We start from the raw sequence: 19,884 nt of genomic DNA on the forward strand, positions 1-19,884 counted from the left end.
GCTGGGAAATACAGTCTATGTCTAGATGAGCCAGTTTCTGCTACAGTGATCAGGAGGTGAGAAAACGTGCAGTTGGTGTGGAGTGGGACGTGACACAAGACCATGAGCAGTTTGGTGTCGCTGAAGTTCAAGGCAGAGGGGAGGTGGGGATGAGATTAGAGAAGTAGTAGGAACCAGACCACAATACCGGGTACCGTTTCTGGAGCTCCTGCTCTGTGCCGGGCAAGGCACCTAGCACTTCACATCTATAGTCTCAGTTATGATAGGGTGTCTGACCTGTGGAGAAGAGGTGGGAGATCTCCTGTGTATATTTGCTTTGTATAACAATCCTATTTCCTAACGAGTATATAGAGTTTCACTGTGTGCAAAGCACATGTATGCATACGATATTTATAAGAATTTGGTGAGGAAAATAGTCCCGTCATTCCTATGTACATGGGGGGGAAAATGAGGCTTTGAGAAGTTTAAGAACTTGTCCCAAGTTCAGCCAGGTCCACCTGTTAATAAACACTCTCACTCATTCTATTATATCACCTCCCAAAGAGGGTCTCATGTGTCATAGTAGGGAGTTGGGACTTGAGTCTGAAGTCTAATGGCCGATGGGCTCGGAAGAAGCCATCCCTTTCTGATGCTAAAATTGGACTCCCTCAGATTTGCTCAGACTTACCTGTCGTCGGTGGCATCGGCGGGGGCAGGGAGGGCGCGGGGGGGGCAGGAAGGACTCCGTGAAACCAGGAACTCGTCCTTCCTGGGGCAGCACCTGGCTCTCCCGGCTGAGGAAGTTCTCCGTTTTCAGAGGGAAGGGGGCAGGGAGAGTCCACGCCTCCCTGAGTCCAAAATGACCCACCTGCGGACCTCACGGCTCTCCTGCCACCCCCAATCCCAGCCTCCTGTGCAGCCTCGAAGGACCAGGGCTGGGAACAGAGGGCGGGGCGCAGGCAGGGCCAACAGTAACACAGTACTTTCAGAGGACCACAAACGTATTTTCATTAAAATCAGAAGAAAAGTGAACTTCAGATTGAAGAAGATATTTTAATATATAATATTAATATAGTCATCTGGGTACCAACATAGAAAGTATGATTTTTTATGGAGTAAGGTCCCCACGAAGGCAAAAGGACCCACCTAGTCTATGAAAGTTGTCATGAGGTTGGGGGTGTGTGTGTGTGTGTGTGTGTGTGTGTGTGTGTGTGTGTGTGTGTGTGTGTGTGTGTGTGTGTGTGTGTGTGTTTCAAGGCAGAGACTGAGGGCCTAGGGCTTCGGGCTCTGACTCTCCAGCTCGTAGCCTGGCAGGCTGCCTGCCTCTTCCTGCTAAACTCCACACGCCAGGACGTGCTCTAAGGAACCTGGAACCCACAGCCTGGTGCTCACCACCCTGTGTGGATCTGCATTTCGGGAGCCGCACCCCCTTCCTGGCACGGTGTCCCCCGCTCTGAAATCCCACCGTGTGGGAGCTGGACACAGGGCAGCAGGACTAATCCTTGAAATAACTCAGGGAGGATTATCCCAGCCTCTCAGCAGCAGCGAGGCCGGGTTGGTTCCCAGGGAGGGGGAGGCCAGAGCAGGGGGGCTGCCCACAGTGGGAAGACGGGGAAAGGTGAATGCCCAGCAGAGAGGCTTCCAGACTGGACCAGGCAAGAGGGGTTCCGAAGGGGCGGGGCTAAATCTCGGAGGTGGGATTATGCAAATCAATTCCAGCCAGAGATCTGAAGCTTGAAAAAACCCAGACTGGGGGAAAGAATTTAATTTATAAAAAGTTAAAAGTATGAAATATAAAATAATCCCTTAAGGTGCTTATTTCACAACCAAATCATTCCAACACAATGAACCATATGTAAAATGTACCTCCCCCCAGCCCCTCACCTACACCCCGAGGAGCCCCTCTTCTCTCCACCATCCTACCACCCAGGCTTGGGTGCTTTTCCCGTCCTCCTTTCCGTCTCACTGACCCAGCAAATTCTGAAAGTCCCACCTCCTCCAGGGGGTGACTGGAGGACAAGGCCCGATTTCCTGGGCCCCCAATCTGTGGGGGGAATATGTCTCCAGATCCTGAATTTGCCTATGCAAATTGGCTTTCTGGTATGCTGATGTCTATACGTGGAGGCTGAATCTTTGTAGGAGGACCAGGTAGGGGAAAGTGTGCCAGGGGAGCAGGGACGCATGAGTCATGGGTGGCTCCCACAGGCTGGGGTGTGGGTAGGAAGGGGAGCCCCTTTTGAATGGAGATGTGCGCACAGAGGGTCTGGGTAAGTCTGGGTGACTGGAGAGAGCCCGAAGTGGGTGCTGGACCTGGGGCCCAGACAGCAGAGGCTTACACTCTGGTAGCCGCCAGTCACAAGTGAGTGTCCGAGCACTGGAAATGCAGCTTGTGTGTGCAACTGAGGAACCGAACTGCTAACGTGCTTAAGTTTCACTAAAAATTAATTTAGAAGTTGTTACTCTCTCCATTTAGTTATTGGAAAACATAAGTATTGGTGAGATAATTTGAGTCTGTGAGCTTACTTTTCAATGTGAACGTTGTGAAATCTGAACACAGGCCACATATTTCCAATAAAAATTTAGCATCCGAATTGAAATGTGGTGTAAGTGTAAAACCACGTGGTACACCTCCAGGACTTAGTACGAAAAAAAAATTTTTTTCAAGGATCTCAGTAATTTTGTACATGATTACATGTTGAAATGATAATATTTTAGACACAAGTTAAATAAATATATTATTGAAATTAATTTCACTTTTTTAAAACTTGTTTAAGTTTAAAAAAAGTTTTTTTTATTGGAGTCTAGTTGATTTACAATATTGTGTTAGTTTCAGGTGTACAGCAAAGTGAATCAGTTATACATATACATAGATCCACTCTTTTTTAGATTCTTTTCCCATAGAGGCCAAAAAATATGGAACGCTTCACAAATCTGCACGGCCTCCTTGTGCAGGGGTCACGCTAATCTTCTCTGTATCGTTCCAATTTTAGTATATGTGCTGCCAAAGCAAGCACTTTTTTTTTACTTTAAAAAATATGGTTACTAGAAATTTAAAAATCATGCATGTTGCTCACATTGTATTTCTGTTGGACAACTCTTCTCTAGAGGGAAAGGCTGAGAGAGACCTAACTGGCTTCAGGTGGCAAGGCAGGGTGGAAGGCTCTCTGGGGCAGGGCCAAAGGTAGCTTGATGCCCAGGGTGGAGGTTGCGGGTACGAGGGGAGTGGGGGCTGGAAGAGGGCAGAGACAACTCGACCTGGCAATGTTGAGAATGCGTTTCATGGGGCCGGCCGTGTCTGCTGTGTGTATCGTAAGGCTCAGGTGTCTCTGCACCCCTCCGTACCCTCTGTGCCCTTCTCCCCCGTCTTCCTTAGGTGCTGGCAGAGTGGGTCTCACCTCCAGCGGTATAACTATCACTGGACTGGAAGCTTCTCCAGCTCACAGATCGTGTCTTCTTTCTCTTTGTAGTCTCAGTCTCAACATCATGTATAAAGAAACTTAGCAAGTTTTGCCGACAGAGGGACCGGCAGTCCAAATGCTGTTTGCTTTAGTGGGCTGACACGTGTGTGTGGGGACAGGCCCCCCGAGGGGCAGGATGTGAAGGGGAGCAGCTACAGCCTGCTGGGGGAGGGGAGTCCTCATCCCCTCATCCCTGGGGAAGTGCAGGGGGTGTCCCTCGGAAACGGACAGGAGCCTTGTCTGTGTCAGTTCCCGCAGCATTGTCTGTGTCAATCTTGGGTCTAACGAAGATGCAATGCAGCCAAAAATGAAATAAATAAATAATTAAAACAAACCAAAACAAAACCTAAGCAGGGGACACCCAACATTGGCTCAGTGAATTTCAGAACCTCTATGGACCAGCGATTCCTCTGTACCTCTCCTGTTACCCTGCCCTGTTACTTTTTGAGCAGAAATGTCTGTAGCTGTTGTCCTGCGTGGTGTGCTGTGTGTGGGCAGGCAGATAACTTGCATCTTTAGTTGTACAGACCAGTTGAGAGGAATACCTAAAGGAAACTCACCTACACCTAAACCTGATTTAGATGAGATGCTGGACCCTGAGCTTTAGGGTGTCTTGGGAGGGAAGTGAATGTATTTTGCAGGTGCAATGGACATGAGTCACTGAGGGACAGAGGACAGCGTGGACAGACTCTAAGGTGACCTGCATGATCCCACCTCCTGGTACTCACACCATTGTATAACCCCCCCGCCCTAGGGTGTGGGCAGGGCCCGTGCCTTGCTTCTAATCAATAAAGCGCAGCAAAGATGACGGTATATATGTGATTATGCATGCAGAGTATGTGACATCCATGATCGTTACACTGGTCTTGCTAGAGCACTGACTCCCTTGCTGCCTTTGCAGGAGGCTGCCGTGTTGCGAGCTGCCATATGGAGAGGGCCATACAGCAAGCAGCTGGAAGACACGTCCAGCTGACGTCCAGCAAGAACTGAGGCCTTCCGTCCAGCAGTCGGCAGGGATATGAAGGCTGCCCCTCGATGAGGACCCAGCCCTGGCCCACAGCGTGACTGCCGTCTTACGGAGGACCCAGTTAAGCTGTGCCCACGTTCCCGATCTTCAGAAACTATGAGCTGATGTGTGTTGTTTGAAGCTGCTAAGTTTCTGATCATTTGTTCCTAGCAGAAGAGAACGGACACCGTCTACCAGCCGTCCTCAGTCTGAGCCTCACCTGCACCTCTCTGACCTCATCTCCAGCCACTGTGCCCTGGCTCACTCCACACTAGCCACAGGGCCCACTTGCTGATCTCCAAAACCACCAGGCAAGCATCTGCCTCCCAGCCGCGGCATTTGCTGTTCCCTGTTCCTGGAATGCTCTTCCTGCACTTGAAAGCAGGACTCACTCCCTTGCCCCCTTCAGATTATTGTTAAAGTTTTGCCATCACAGTGAGGCCTTCCATGGGCACCCTTTTAAAAATTGCAATTCACCTCTGTCCCAACTCCCATACTCCCTACCCCTCTTTCTTCTTTATTTTTCTCCAATTCTTTTTAAAAATCATTTTTGCTTGGTGTTTGGTTTGTTTTTTACTGTTGCGTCCCCAGATCATAGGAGCTGCTCATCAAATACTAGCAGAGAAGTTAAATGAACCAGGGAGATTGGTGGAGGCTGCAGTAAGGATAAGGTTAAAGTTAAGATAACAAAAGAAGAGACGGAGACTGGAGGGCATTTTCTGGCTGTCAGATGTCTGCAGACTCCAACTTCGGACATGCTTTTCTCGGAAACACTCCTCATTATATAAAATATGATCCTGGGAATTCCCTGGCGGTCCAGTGGTTAGGACTCCGCACTCTCATTGCCGAGGGCTGAGATTCCATCCCTGGTCGGGGGAACTAAGGTCGCACAAGCAGTGCAGCGCAGCGCGGCCAAAAAAAAAAAAGAAAATAGGATCCTGCAGGTGGGGAATGGACTGCATAAAATAGCTCTATGAAATAGCAATGACTGGATACATCGAATTACTCCAGGTATGTGAAGAGGCTGACATAACGTTACCCCTGGTAAGTGGTCTGTAGTGAAGGAGGTGCCCCTCGTCAGACCCTCGTTATGCTCGTGAGACACCCAGATTCTCACGTGACCCAGGAACTTAATCCGGGTCACTCAGGTATTTCATTCCAGATCTAGGAATCAGAAAGGAGGTCTCCGGACTCACCATCCGCAGCTGGAGAAAGTGTCTCACGGGAAGTTTCCCTAGGAGCCCGGTCCCCTGGAGTAGGAAGCGGCAGCTGTAGGTCCAAATCCAGCTCTGCCACCGAAGTGCCACATATCCTGGGGCTCCAGCTGGGAGAGGCGCGGAATGCGGCCACTTTCTGACCAGGCAGAGATGAGGGAGCTGCTGTTTGCCAGGTGCTCGGGGCCCCGGGTCGACACACAGAAGGGAGGGCAAGAGGCTCCCACCACGGAGAAGCAGGCCCCCTGCAGCTGGAGATTTTCCGCCGCAGCAGAACTCACTGTGGCTCTCTGGGTGTGACAGGCCCAGGCAGAACCCCCAACCCTGGCCTGTCATCTTGCGATGGCTCCCTTGGGTACCGTGGGGAGGGGGGCTGGTGGAGGCAATATGGCTGGTTTAGGGCGGAGCCAGCGCAGCGATCCCAGACCCTCGGGGATCGGTGATGGGCGAGAAGCGTCATTTTCATATGCGGAGAACAGCACACGGTTTTTCAGATCCGGGCCCAGCCCTCAAGGTCACTGCCTTTCTTCCTCAAAGAATAGGATTTGGGGTGCTTCTCCTTGCTTGGTGACCCCGCTCAGCCATGGGCCCAGGCCTGGTTGATGGCTCTGGGTTCAAGCCCCAGCTTTCCTCCTTAGTACTGTGTGATCTTAGGGAAGGCACTCCACTTCTCTGAGCCTCGTTTTTCTCACATGCAAGATGGCGGTAATGACACCTGTTGCCTGTAGGTAAGATTAGCAGCCACCCACCCTGCCACACACATTCTCTTTTCTTCTCACTCTATCCTTTTCACTTAGTGAATCTTATCTATACTCATGGCTTCAGTTTAGAAATTGTGGGTTTTTTTTTTTAAGGTTTAAGTTCCATGCAGTAAAATTCACAATTTCCGTGTACAGCTCTGAGAGTTTTGACATGCGTATAGCTGTGTGACCACCATCACAATCAAGGTACAGAGCAGTCCCACCGCTCCCGCAAAGCCCGTGCCCTCACCCCCACCTCCTGCAGTCAGTTCTCCCCCGCTCTGTGCTCCAGCCTGCACTGATCTCATTTCCATCACTAACGTTTACTTTCGCCTGTTCTGCATGTCATGCAAGTTGAATTACGCATATGTACTCTTTTATATCTGATTTCCTTCCCTAAGTGTAATGCTTCTGAGATTCATCCATTTCGTTACACGCAGCTGTAGTTTGTTTCTTTTTGTTGACAGGTAGTATTTCATTGCGTGGATTCCATTGCACGGATTCCAGTTGCATGGATACCCACAATTTGTTCCTCCACTCACAACTGAAGCACATTTGGTTTGTTTCATTTTGGGGGTGTTGTGAATAATGCTGCAGTGAACATTACTTGCAAGTCTTTGTGTGGACAAATGTTATTTCCGTAGGACAAATATCTAGAAGTGCAACTGCCAGGTTGTACGCTAAGTATATGTTTAACTTTTGAAGAAACGGCCTGTTTTCCAAAGTGGTTGTACAATTTCACACGTCCACCAGTAATGGGCGAAAGTTCTGGTTGCTCCACATCCTGGCCAGCGTTTAATTTTGTCAGCCTTAAAACATGTTTGCCATTCTAGTGAAACGGTATCTCATTACGGTTTTAATTTTGCATTGCTTTAATGACTAATGGTGTTGAGCTCTTTTTATGTACATACTGGCCATTTAGAGAATTTGTGAGCTGCCTATTCCAGCCCTTTGCATGGCTGTAGTTTTTATTAGCTGTTCTCCAGACCTTACTTCTGGGTCCTGGATGAAGATGCCAGTGGCATTCTTGATACCCTGCTGGGACGCCTCAAAGGGAACTTAACTGAACATAAAGGTAAACTCATAACCTTCCCCCTCACCCGTCCTCCATTCTCCAACCTCGCGCTCCATCGCCGATACACGTCTTAGTAAATGACCTCACCGCCCACACAGCGGCACAGACCAGAAGCCTAGGAGTCATTCCCCGTACCCACTCTCCTCTATTCTCCCCGCCTCCGTCCACGCCATCACTTTTCCTCCTCCCTGCCTCTTAAATCCATTCAATCCTCTCTCCCCACTGTAGCCTAAGCCACCATCCTCCCTCCCCTGGATTATTGCAGTAGCCTCCTTTCTAACTAGTTTTTCTCCCTTCAGGCTGTTCTAACATTTGTCGATGAAAATTCAATTATCAAGTTAAGAAGAAAAAAAGGGAATTTTATTCGAGCCAAACTGAGGCTTATTAACTGTTATCATTTTGGTCGCACTGCACAGCTTGTGGGATCTTAGTTCCTCGACCAGGGATTGAAGCCAGGCCACAGCAGGGAAAGTGCCAAGTCCTAACTAGTGGACCACCAGGAAATTCCCCAAACGGAGAATTCTAACCTGGGAAGCAGATTCTCATAAAGCTCTGAGAACTGCTCCGCCTGCTAGAAGTGGAAGGCATGCAAGCACGTTTTCGGGATAAAGGCCGTACATCAAAATGACACACTGATGTTCTACCTAAAGCGCACCAAGGATACACAGTCCAGGTAAGTGCATACAAAGCGAGCAGCAAGTCGCCATGACCGCCTGCAGAGCTGGGAAAGAACGTTCTTCTTTTAAGAAGTTACATTGCTAGCATCAGAAGAAAGAAAAAAAATTGATCTCCACAGCTAAGAAGGCGCTCCCATCTTTGAAAAGTTTTGATTAATGTGTAATGCAGGTGCACACTGCACATGAGGGAAGGAGAGAGAAGGCCCAAACAAACCCACAGAGAGAATTTTATGTTTAGTTTTTTCTTGTCCTGCCTTAAAATATAATTTTTTTTTTTTTTTTTTTTTTTTGGCCGCACCGCATGGCATGTGGGATCTTAGTTCCCTGACCAGGGATCGAACCTGTACCCTCTTCAGTGGAAGCACGGAATCCTAACCACTGGACCGCCAGGGTTTTATTTCATCACACGGTAACAGTGCAAGAACTTTTCAAAAACAGATTTGAGGGTTTCCCCGGTGGCGCAGTGGTTAAGAATCTGCCTGCCAATGCAGGGGACACGGGTTCGAGCCCTGGGCCAGGAAGATCCTACATGCCACAGAGCAACTAAGCCTGTGCGCCACAACTACTGAGCCTGCGCTCTAGAGCCCACGAGCCACAACTACTGAGCCCGTGTGCCACAGCTACTGAAGCCCGTGTACCTAGAGCCTGTGCTCTACAACAAGAGAAGCCACTGCAATGAGAAGCCTGCGCACCGCAACAAAGAGTAGCCCCCGCTTGCAGCAACTAGAGAAAGCCCGCGCACAGCAACGAGGACCCAATGCAGCCAAAAATAAACAAATAAATAAATAAATTTATTAAAAAAACCCAAAACAAAACGATTTGATCCCATTTACTCTCCTATTTAAATACTTTGTGTGTGTGTGTGGGGGGGGAGGAATTCTATTTAGATTTTTTGTTTTTTAATTTTTATTTTTTGGCCATGCCATGCCGCCTGCGGAATCTGAGTTCCCTGGCCAGGGATCAAACTCGCCCTCCATGCAGTGGAAGCTCGGAGTCTTAACCACTGGACTGCCAGGGAAGTCCCCTATTTAGATTCTTAATGGCTTTCCATAACTTCTAGGAGAAAGATCAATTCCTAATGGGATTTATAAGACTGGGCCATGTTCCAGCCAGGTGGCTTTCTTTTCCTGGGATGCCAGGCTCTCTCCTGCCTCAGGGCCTTTGCACATGCTGTCCCCTCTGTCTGGAACAGTCATTCCTTGTTCTTTACTTCACTAACACCTGCTTATTCTTCACATTTCTGTTCACACATCACTTCCTCAGGGAAGTCTCCCCTGACCCCAAGGCTAGTTTAGGTCCTGCTACTACATGCCCTGAGGGAACCCTATAATATTTTTACTTAGCACTGATCAGCTTATAATGATGTATTTCTAGGATCATTAGGTTAACCTATGTTTCTCTCACTAGACTCGTAGGCTCTATGAGGACAGAGACTGTATCTTGTAGATCCCGTGTGCCTGGTACCTCACCCCAGGGCCTCCATGTAATGTGTGGGCCCCATGTAAAATGAAAATGCAGGGCCCTGTTCAAGAAGTAGGAAGAAGTGTCATTAAAGGTAGTAAAATATACAGCTTTTTCTTTTCTTCCGTGTTCTCTTTCTCTCTCGACTTGTCATAGTATTTAAAAAAAAAATTGTTTTTGATCGTAGTTGCCTTACAGTGTTGTGTTAGTTTCTGGTGTATAACAAAGTGATTCAGTTATATATATCTAATGGAAAAGAATCTTAAAAAGAATATATCTATATGTATCTAGATATATTCTTTCAAGATTCTTTTCCATTATAGTTTATTTTAAAAAATATTTTATTGAAGTATAGTTTGTCATAGTACTTTTATTTGCTCTTTCATGTTATCCTAAGTTAAAAGGTTAAAAAATAAATTCAAATTATCGTCACGAATTTTCATTCATCTTCACACTGTATGTTGCAAATTTTAAATGGAAATATGAGCCGTTAGCTGCTGTGTGGAATCACCAAAGTCACACAGTTCACGGCGGGTTCATGTGTATGTATTTCATTCTTACGGGAGCAATGGACGTGCTGCATGAACGAACTCGGACGTTTCTCTGTCCCTCCTGACATGCGCCATTCCACCCCAACACTCTGCCTCGGGTCACTGATGACTCAGGCAGGGCTGCAAGGAAAGGGAGCTGGCGGCTGCTCTGTCTTTTCCTTTCCTTCCGTGTAACCATTTTTAGCCTAAGCATTGGTTAATAGGGACATAACATTAGTAGCAAAGGATGTGATAAGGTTCCTTGGTCATTTGTGTCTCTTCGAATGTCACTGCCTTCTTTCTGCGCACACAGCCAGCTCTGCGTTGGATGGGTGGTGTGGCCTCTCCAGCCTTTGGGCGCCCCACCCGTCAATCGTGGACCTGACAGCCCTCCCCCCATGCTGACTTGAGTCTCCCTGCACTGACCCCACGGTGTGTGTCCCCTGGAGCTCCCTGCTCATGGGGTGTCGAGAAGGCTGCACGGGAGTGGGCTGAAGGGACAAGACACACTCGCATGACTCATCTCCTGTCCGTGTGTGCGCTCCCCTGCACTGGGCTTCCCTGACAACCTTACAAAACAACAACGTCAAGGTAAAATGATTAACGATTTCAAGATGTTGACAGCAGAGCATTAAACCAAATGCAGGGTCCTTCTGAGCATAGGACCCTGTGTCATTTCACAGGTCACATGCTCATGAAGGTGACCCTTCAGAACATACATAGTAGACACTCAAAAAACGTGTTAAATGAATGAGTGAGGGGTGACACTTGATATAAGAGAAACAGTTCATTTGGTTTTGATAAAAACTAAAGACCTCCCTCCTCTATCACCTTGGAGATGCAACATAAATGTCAGAGGGGCACCCCTGCCTGGAATTGCCTGTCTGGGGAGAGATGCTTCCTCTCATGTTTCAGAGTGAGAGTGAGAGAGGAGGGGAGAGGGGGCGGAGAAAGGCTGATGGGTCTCCAGACTCGCCTGTCAATTAATCACTGCATTTTGCATGTACAGCATGTAACACCTTGTAGCCTGTGCTCTTAAGACCTGGCCTCTGTGTGAATTAAGCTTCACAGCTCACTGCCTTCACACACCTCCTCCCCACCTTTCAGCCTCCACCCTTACTCCAAGAGACCCAAAGTTGCTACTTCATCTGCACAGGACCTCTGGGAGCCAGCCTGGAGGGAACGGGGAGGAGAGCAGCTCAGCCGAGGTTAGACCTGCTGGCTGTTGGGTGATGCTGATTCCTTGTCTCTGGCTTTGACTTGGGTCCACAGCTCGGCTCGTGCAGAAAGATATTTGAGCATTGCAAAGGCCAGGAGACAGGAGACCTCAGCTCAAGATCTGGCTTTGTTCTACAGCACTCCATCGTGTGACCCTTCTCTAGGTCTCTGTCAAATGAGAAAATGAACTAGATAAGTGGTCTACAAGCAGTGTTCCCAGAACCTCCAATGTCTCAAGAATTACATTGGTTGGAGGAAGGGAGAGTCTCCCCACCTTCAGTCATTGATCATCATCACCATCATCATCACCATCATCACCACCACCATCATCAACACCACCATCACCACCACCATTATCATCACCACCATCACCACCACCACCATCATCACCACCACCACCACCATCACCATCAACACCATCATCACCATCATCAACACCACCATCAGCACCACCACCATCATCACCACCACCACCACCATCACCACCACCATCATCACCATCATCAACACCACCATCAGCACCACCACCATCATCACCACCACCATCATCAACACCACCATCACCACCACCACCATCATCACCATCAACACCACCATCAGCACCACCACCATCATCACCATCAACACCACCACCACCATCACCACCATCATCACCATCATCAACACCACCATCACCACCACCACCACCATTATCATCACCACCATCACCACCACCACCATCATCACCATCATCACCACCACCACCATCACCACCACCACCACCATCATCACCATCATCAACACCACCACCACCACCATCACCACCACCACCACCATCATCACCATCATCAACACCACCATCACCACCACCACCACCATATCATCATCACCATCATCATGGCAGACACTCACTGCTCCAGGGGTTATCTTAAGGCTTTAGATGCAGTAACTCACTTAGTAGTCACAATATTCCTATAAGATGGGTTTTAACCATTACGCCCATCTTCAGATGAGGAAGCTGAGGAGCTGAACGGTTAAGTGACTCGCTCCAGGTCGCACAGCTAGTAAGTGGCGGAGCAAGGACTTAAACCTTGCAGTCTGGCTCTACAGTACACCTGCGCAACCACACCATTCCCATGGCATCTAACTACCTGCCTCTCCATTCATCCACCCATCCGAGTTCCACGCAAGAGTCTATTTGATAAAGAAGGATTCTTCTGAAAAATTATTAAAAATGATAAAGAGGTGAAAACTACTAAATATTGTCATTCAAAATGGAGAAGCCCCAGGGGGTGGTGTGCTAGGATTGCTTCCCACTTCCTGGGTCATTCTCAGAGCAGCTTCTGTGGGTGGGGCGGGGGGGTGGTGAGGAAAAGTTGGCAGCAATCAGAAAAAGAGAATATTTCAAAACAATTTGTCAAATGTTACACCCACAGCTTCTGTGGAGACGATGCCATGTGAGAAAGTCAGGCAGTTTCGCTGTGGCTTCCTCCCTCCTCCCTCTCCCTCATCTCTCCCTATTCCTGGAAAGGCAGAGCTGCAAGGGGTTAAAAGGGATTGGCTGGTATAATGAGACTTCAGAGGGCTGAACTTGACCCATGGGAGAAAGGTCAAGGGAGGCAGATCACAGCTCAACTTAAGTAGCATCTTCCTAGCCATGCTGTCATCCTGAAATTAGACAACATCTTGTGATGCAGGGACTTGCTTGTCCTGGGAAATCTGGGGCAGAGCCTGGTGACTAGGGACGACACAGTGGGATGCTTGCATTTTGGGGGGAGGGTGTCCTCAGGTAGGTGAGCGCCCAGGCCGTTCTTTCTCCTGGATCCAGTGATTCCACCTCCACCCCGACTCCACAGCGGGACTCCTGAGGTCTGGAGAAAAGCAGACCTTGGCCCCAGCTCACAGGCTTGTCAGGGGCAAAGAGGAAGGATTTGAACCAGTAACCAGGGTTCTCAGACCTGTGGCTCCAGCTGAAACTTCTCAAATGTTCTCAGTGACACCGCACAGCACTCCCTCAAAGGAGGAGGACAGTTCTCTCCATGCCCTTCTCACTCCAGGGCTTTCTGGAGCAACTCTATGCATCTGCTGTGGAGGCTTATGACCCTCTCCAAATTCAAGGCAGGCCTTTTGTTGGGGCTGGAGATGGGGGGACAATGGCGGAGGGGGGTTCCCACCCTCAGCTGGGCCCACAGGTTCTGTTTGGATCTGGACTTCCTCCTAAAACAACGTATTCACCACTTGCCTGTTCACACAGGACATTCACAGATGTGAGCTCAGGGGATACCGCTACTGACCCCTTCACAGATGGAGGTGGGGATGCGCAGAGACAGCGACCATGACTCCGGGGAAACCTGTACTGCTCCTACTCCGGAAGCAGGCAGCGTGCACTCTACAGCAGGTACCGTGTAACCACAGCACCTGCATGAGGTTCACCGTACGGGTGAAGGAACGCAGACTCAGAGAACGTGAGTAATTTCCCCAAGGTCTTATGGGTGGAAAGGGCAGAGTGAGGGTTCAAACCCACAACTGCCTTGTCCAGAATCCGTGTTCTTTTTCCATTCCTAAATCCAGAGGAGCCCCAAGGAAATGGTATCTTGGAAGAATGAGTGTGCAGCTCTCTTCAAGCCAGAAAACCTGGGATGCCTTCGGAATGGCCCGGAACCTGGCAGGACTGGCCTGATCCATTGGGGGGCAATTAGGGTGACTAGGGCTTCCCCAGCTCAAACCCCGACTGCAGGATGACCTCGGAGGCTCCTTCTGAGGCCCATGCCATGAACCGCACACCCTCAACTGAACTACACTCTGTGAGACACAGAAATGCCAGCTCCTGGGCTGCATTTGAAAGAAGCCCTGTCTGAGGAGACCCAGGGCAGCCCGGCCTGAGGGGGGTCTCAGGCTCTGGTACCTACTAGCCTTGGGAAAGCCACATTATTCCCGTGTGCCCCTGCACCCTTTTCTGTAAAATCAGGTTAATACAGGTACTCCATGGGCTTTCTGTGAGGACTAAATGGCACTGTGTATCTGTGAAAGTGCTTTGTACATGGTATAGCATTACTATATTTATTTCTGTATTATATAAGCTTTATTAAAATAAAGCTGATTTTATTGGACACGTGCTCTGTGCCAGACATGGCTCTAAGTGCTTTGACGCTTCACCTCACTTAAGCACACATACAGGTATAAGGTCATTGCTGACCATCCCCTAAAGTATTCTCTCTACGTCCTATCAGGATGTCCGAATATGTGGTGCAGAGGAAAAGGAATAGGGGCTTAGAATAGGAGACCTGGGTTCCAGTCCTGGTTCTGCCATCATTGGCTGTGTAACGTCAGGAAAGCCACTCACCCTCTCTGAGCCTCACTTGCCACATCTGAAACATGTACTTGTCTTGCTAACCACTCGCTGAGAATCAAATAAAATGAATACGTGTGATTGCACATCTTACGCACTATTTATCCTTACAATATTCTTACAACCTATGATGGGGATTCAGTTATTATGCCCATTTTACAGTTAAGAAAACCCAGGCCCAGAGAGTGAAATACAAATTCTGGCTAGGACTATCGTCACGGTTATTATATAATAAGGCAAACACCTGTGAAAACAGACCCAAAAGGTCAATGGAAGTGGCTGTGTTTGCTTCACTTCCCTGTAGGCTGATAGCCTGATTTATTTCCAGTCCTGGCAACGAAATACACGAGAAGCATGTGTGAGCCCGAGTTCTGGTTTGCATGGAGCCCAGAGGCAGAGGGTTGGACGAAATGCTCCCGAATGCCCCCTCTAGTTGTCTGGCATCCATTGAACCTCGTGGGCCGGAGCAGACACCGCCACCGTTTCTTCCCCAGCCCCACCTGCCTATCTGGCGAGCTGTCCAGTCAGAGCTATGTGTGAAATCTGTGGGTCTTCTGTGCTGAAGTGAGAGGATTCCCACCCCACTCATCCCCCACCGTGCGAGGCATCGTGTGGACAGAGGTGGCAGCACCTTCTGATCTTGTCAGGTTGCTGAGGGAGAAGAAAGGCACAAATTCACACCCTGGGCCAGAAAAACTGAATCCCTTGCTGTCCATTGGGCATCAAAGCCCTATCAGTATTCCTTCTGCTCTTACCAAGTTACCCTAGAATTATAATTTTACCAACATATATGTCATAGCTAAGAAGGAAGTCTTAAAACCCCACCTCCTTCAGGAAGTCTTCCTGAACTGATCTCAATGCTGAAACATTTTATTGTTGATTATGCATACATGTAGAAAAGTACACACACACACAATTTAACCAAGTGTTCTACCATGTCATTTTAAAAGAGACATTGGAGGGACTTCCCTGGAGGTCCATGGTTAAGACTCTGCGCTTCCACTGCAGGGGGTGTGGGTTCAATCCCTGGTCCGGGAGCTAAGATCCCACATGCTGCACGGCATGGCCAAAAAATAAAACAATCAGTAAGAAAACAAAAGAGACATCGGAGGCTCAGGGGGTAAAGTGCCATTTCCTGTGGCTGGATTCCTCCCTAAGACTAAGCATAACGGCGCACTGTCCTCTCTCTCACCGCTCCCAACCACCACCTGATTCTTCCATTGGACACATATCACTGCAATATTGGCCCAAGGCCCTGGGGTGAGGGCAGATCGGGTGTGGGGTGGGTGCCCAGATTTATAAGACGCTAATTCTTGCCCTGGAGGAGTCTGCAGTCTAGGAGGAGAAGACAGCTACACGGATAACCAGGTAACAGAGAGAGTGGTTAAGGTCAGAGAGAGAGAGACGTCAAGGTGCTATGAGAACCAAAGAAAGAAGAGAGGATGCAAGATGCTCACGGTGTGAGGGGTCTTTATACTGGATCTTGATGGGATGGGATCTGGACACGCAGGGATTCAGAGTGAGGAAGAGCCCTTTACACAGAATAGAAAATACCAGGAAGATGGACTTCCCTGGCAGTCCAGTGGTTAGGACTCCGTGCTTTCACTGCCAACAGGTTCCAATGCCTGGTCGGGGAACTAAGGTTCCAATGTCTGGTCGGGGAACTAAGATCCTGCAAGCCGCATGGTGTGGCAAAAAAAAAAAAAAAAAAAAGTGTCCTGAAAGTGGAATAGTAATCTCTTCCCAGCCATCCTCAGAGGGTGGATTGAGGATGACATGATAACGAACATGAAGGTGTCTTGGGAACTGGAAAGGCATTCCCTTTATTGCTCTCCAGCCCAGGAGCTCTCCACGTTAAGGTGCATCAGAATCACCTGAGGTGCTCATTAAACATGTAGTTTTTGGCTTCCGGCCATAAAAAATTGGCCAGAAGCCAAGAACTGGGACTGCATTTGCCCTTCTATCGGCGGCTAGAAAATTGTTATATTCCAGTATACACATACATTTAAAAACCAATATTCAGACATTGGAAAACTAGCTGCACAAGGGCTATGGTTCCTGAGAAAAGGAATGCAAACTACATGAGCCCTGATCGCCCTGGCTTGCCACCTGGGAGATTGCTATGCAGGGAGGGGGACCACAGCAGAGCACGACAATCTCTCTGAGTTCAGGTCACAGACACTGGAGCTTGGGGAGGCTCAGGTGGCCAGAATTTACAGGGCAGAGTTAGAGAAGAAGGAGTCACGCGAAGAAAGAGCTCCAGGAATCCGCAGAGAGCCCCCTTGAGTCTGTTGCTAAACACTGAACTGTACACATCCAGGGTAAAACTCTACAAGACTCAGCAAATAATGACGCGGTTTAAGCTGAACAATTCTCAGGGCTCACACAGGCTGGAAGAGATTAGAGCTCTGACCAGCCAGACTGAAGAGACCTTGATGGTGTTCAATCAGATGACAGAGTGATCGCACCATAGCAGTAGGGATAGATTAGCCCTAGAATAATGATTACTCTAGACTGGCCCTTCAAAAAATCCTGAAAAGTAGTCTTGAAAGGACCAAGTGGATCCACAGGTAACTTAACTACTTGCAAAAACAAAGCGCAACACTCTTTAAAGGAAAACAACAAAATCCAGCAGTCGACAAAGTCACATTCACAATGTCCAGCATAGCATAAAACAATTACTAGATATGTGAAGAAGCAGGAAAGTGAGACCCAAACTAGGAGAAAAACATAATGAGGTGAGAAATGTAAGATATAAACAAGAACTAAGTGGCACTTCTAGGGGTAAAACTCTCCTCACAAAGCTCAGAGGGAAAGAAAGACTGGGGAAAAAAAAATAGAGACTCAGTGACTTGTGGAATAATATCAATCGGTTTGGATAGTTTCTGTTGCTATATCTTTAAGTTTATTGATTTTTAAAATTCTGTAGTGTTTATCTGCTTTAATCCCATCCAGTAAAACTTTCATTTTAGATACTGTATTTTCACCACTAAATGCTATCTATAAGAAAAAAGACTTTAAATTTAAAGACACAGATAAATTTAAAGGATGGGAAAAATGTAACGTGCTGTATTAGTTTTCTGGGGCTGCCATAACAAATGATCACAAATGTTGTGGTTTAAGCCATTCAAATGTATTATCTTACAGCTCTGTAAGTTAGAAATCCAACATGGGTCTCACTGGGCTAAAATCAAGGCATTGGCAGGGCTGCATTCCTTTCTGAAAGCTCTAGGGGAAAATCAGTTACTCTGCCTTTTCTAGAGATGACCCACATTCCTTTGCTTATGGCCTCTTCCTCCATCTTCAAAGCAAATAAAGTAGGTCTAGTTCTTCTCACATCACACTACCCTGACCATTCTTTTGTTGTCATGTCTCCATGTGCCTACAGCCAGGAAAGGTTCTCTGCCTTTAAGGATCAGGTGGTTAGATTTGGCACACCTGGATAATCCATGACAATCTTCCCACCTCAGGGTCTTAATTTCAATGGCATCTGCAAAGTCCCTTTTGCCATGTCAGGTAATATATTCATAGGTTCCCAGGGGTAGGATATGAACATTTTGGGGAGCTATTAGTCTGCCTATCACACATGCAAACATTAACAATGAGAAAGCTGGAGTGGCTACCAGACACTTGCACATGAAACGTTCATCAAAACAGGCTGTAGACTGGACCATATAAAAGGCCCAGAAGTTTCAATAAATGTAAAAAAGATTGAACTCACACAGAGTATGCTCTCTGACCACAAAGGAATTAAATTAGAAATCGGGAATAGAAAGATTTGGAAGTAACAAGGGAAATTACAAAATATTTTGCACTGAGTGAAAATGAAAACAAAATTTGTGGGATGCAGCAAAAACAGTGCTGGGTGGGAACTTTAGAGCTTTGAGTGCTTATATTAAAAAAGAAGAAAGGTCCAAAGTCAATAATCAAACCTTCTGGGACTTCCCTGGTGGCACAGTGGTTAAGAATCCGCCCACCAATGCAGGGGACACGGGTTCGAGCCCTGGTCCAGGAAGATCCCACGTGCCGCGGAGCAACTAAGCCCGTGCGCCACAACTACTGAGCCCGCATGCCACAACTACTGAAGCCCACGCGCCTAGATCCCGTGCTCTGCAACGAGAAACCACTGCAGTGAGAAGCCCATGCACCACAACGAAGAGTAGCTCCCTCTAGCGGCAACTAGAGAAAGCCTGTGTGCAGCCATGAAGACCCAACACAGCCAAAAATAAATAAATATATAAAATTTAAAAAAGATTTTTAAAACAGGCTAATAGGAAAATATTATAAACAACTTCATGCCAATAAGTTTGACTCTTCAGATGAAATGGACACATTCTTAAAAGACACTTGTATCTACTTCCTATTGCTGCTGTTTACCACAAAGATGATGACTTTTATTTTTGTCCGCGCCACACGCCTTGCAGGATCTTAGTTCCCCAGGGACTGAACCCAGGCCCACAGCAGTGAAAGTGCCAAATGCTAACCACTAGACCACCAGGGAATTCCCCCATTTAAAACAACACAAATTCACCGTCCACCTTAGAGTTCCGGAAGCCAGAAATCCAAAATGCATCTCACCTCGCTAAAGCCAAGGTATTGGCAGGACTGCGTTCCTTCTGGAGGCTCTGGAGGAGAATGTGTTTCCCTCCCTTTCCCAGCTTCTGCATTCCTTGCCCTCTGGCTTCCAGACAGCAATTGCCTCACTGTGACCTCTGCTTCTGTTGTCACATCTCCTCTCTGACACTCTTGCTTCCCTCTTACAAAGACCCTTGTGATTACACTGGACCCATCAGATCATCCAGAATAATCTTCCCAATTCAAGATCCTTCACTTTACCGCATACTTAAGGTTGCTTTTGCCATATAAGTTAACATAGTCACAGGTTTTGGCGACTAAGACAAAGGCATCCTGGGAGGTCATTCTGCCTACCAGAGATACAAATGGCCAAAATGGATACACAAAGAGAGAATGTTGAATAGCCCCATATCTACTAAAGATCTTCCCACAAAGAAGCCTCCAGGCTGAGATGGCTTCAGTGGTGAATTATGTCAAACATTTAAGGAAGAAATGGAATTTGACTCATCATACCAAACACAAAAATTAACCTGAAACGGATCATAGGCCTAAACATAAAAGCATAAACAATAAAACTTCTAGAAGAACACACAGAATATGTTTTTGGCCTTGGGACAGGCAAA

General features: G+C 47.8%; 1 non-coding gene across 1 annotated transcript; it reads right to left on the minus strand.

Annotated features, from left to right (window-relative positions):
- Positions 1-2,886: 2,886 nt before the first annotated feature.
- LOC115841138 (U6 spliceosomal RNA) lies at positions 2,887-2,993 on the minus strand. The gene has a single exon (XR_004034711.1). It is a non-coding gene; the product is annotated as a U6 spliceosomal RNA (small nuclear RNA).
- Positions 2,994-19,884: the final 16,891 nt, after the last annotated feature.

Source organism: Globicephala melas, chromosome 10, assembly GCF_963455315.2.
Source record: "Globicephala melas chromosome 10, mGloMel1.2, whole genome shotgun sequence".
Classification (NCBI taxonomy): domain Eukaryota; kingdom Metazoa; phylum Chordata; class Mammalia; order Artiodactyla; family Delphinidae; genus Globicephala; species Globicephala melas.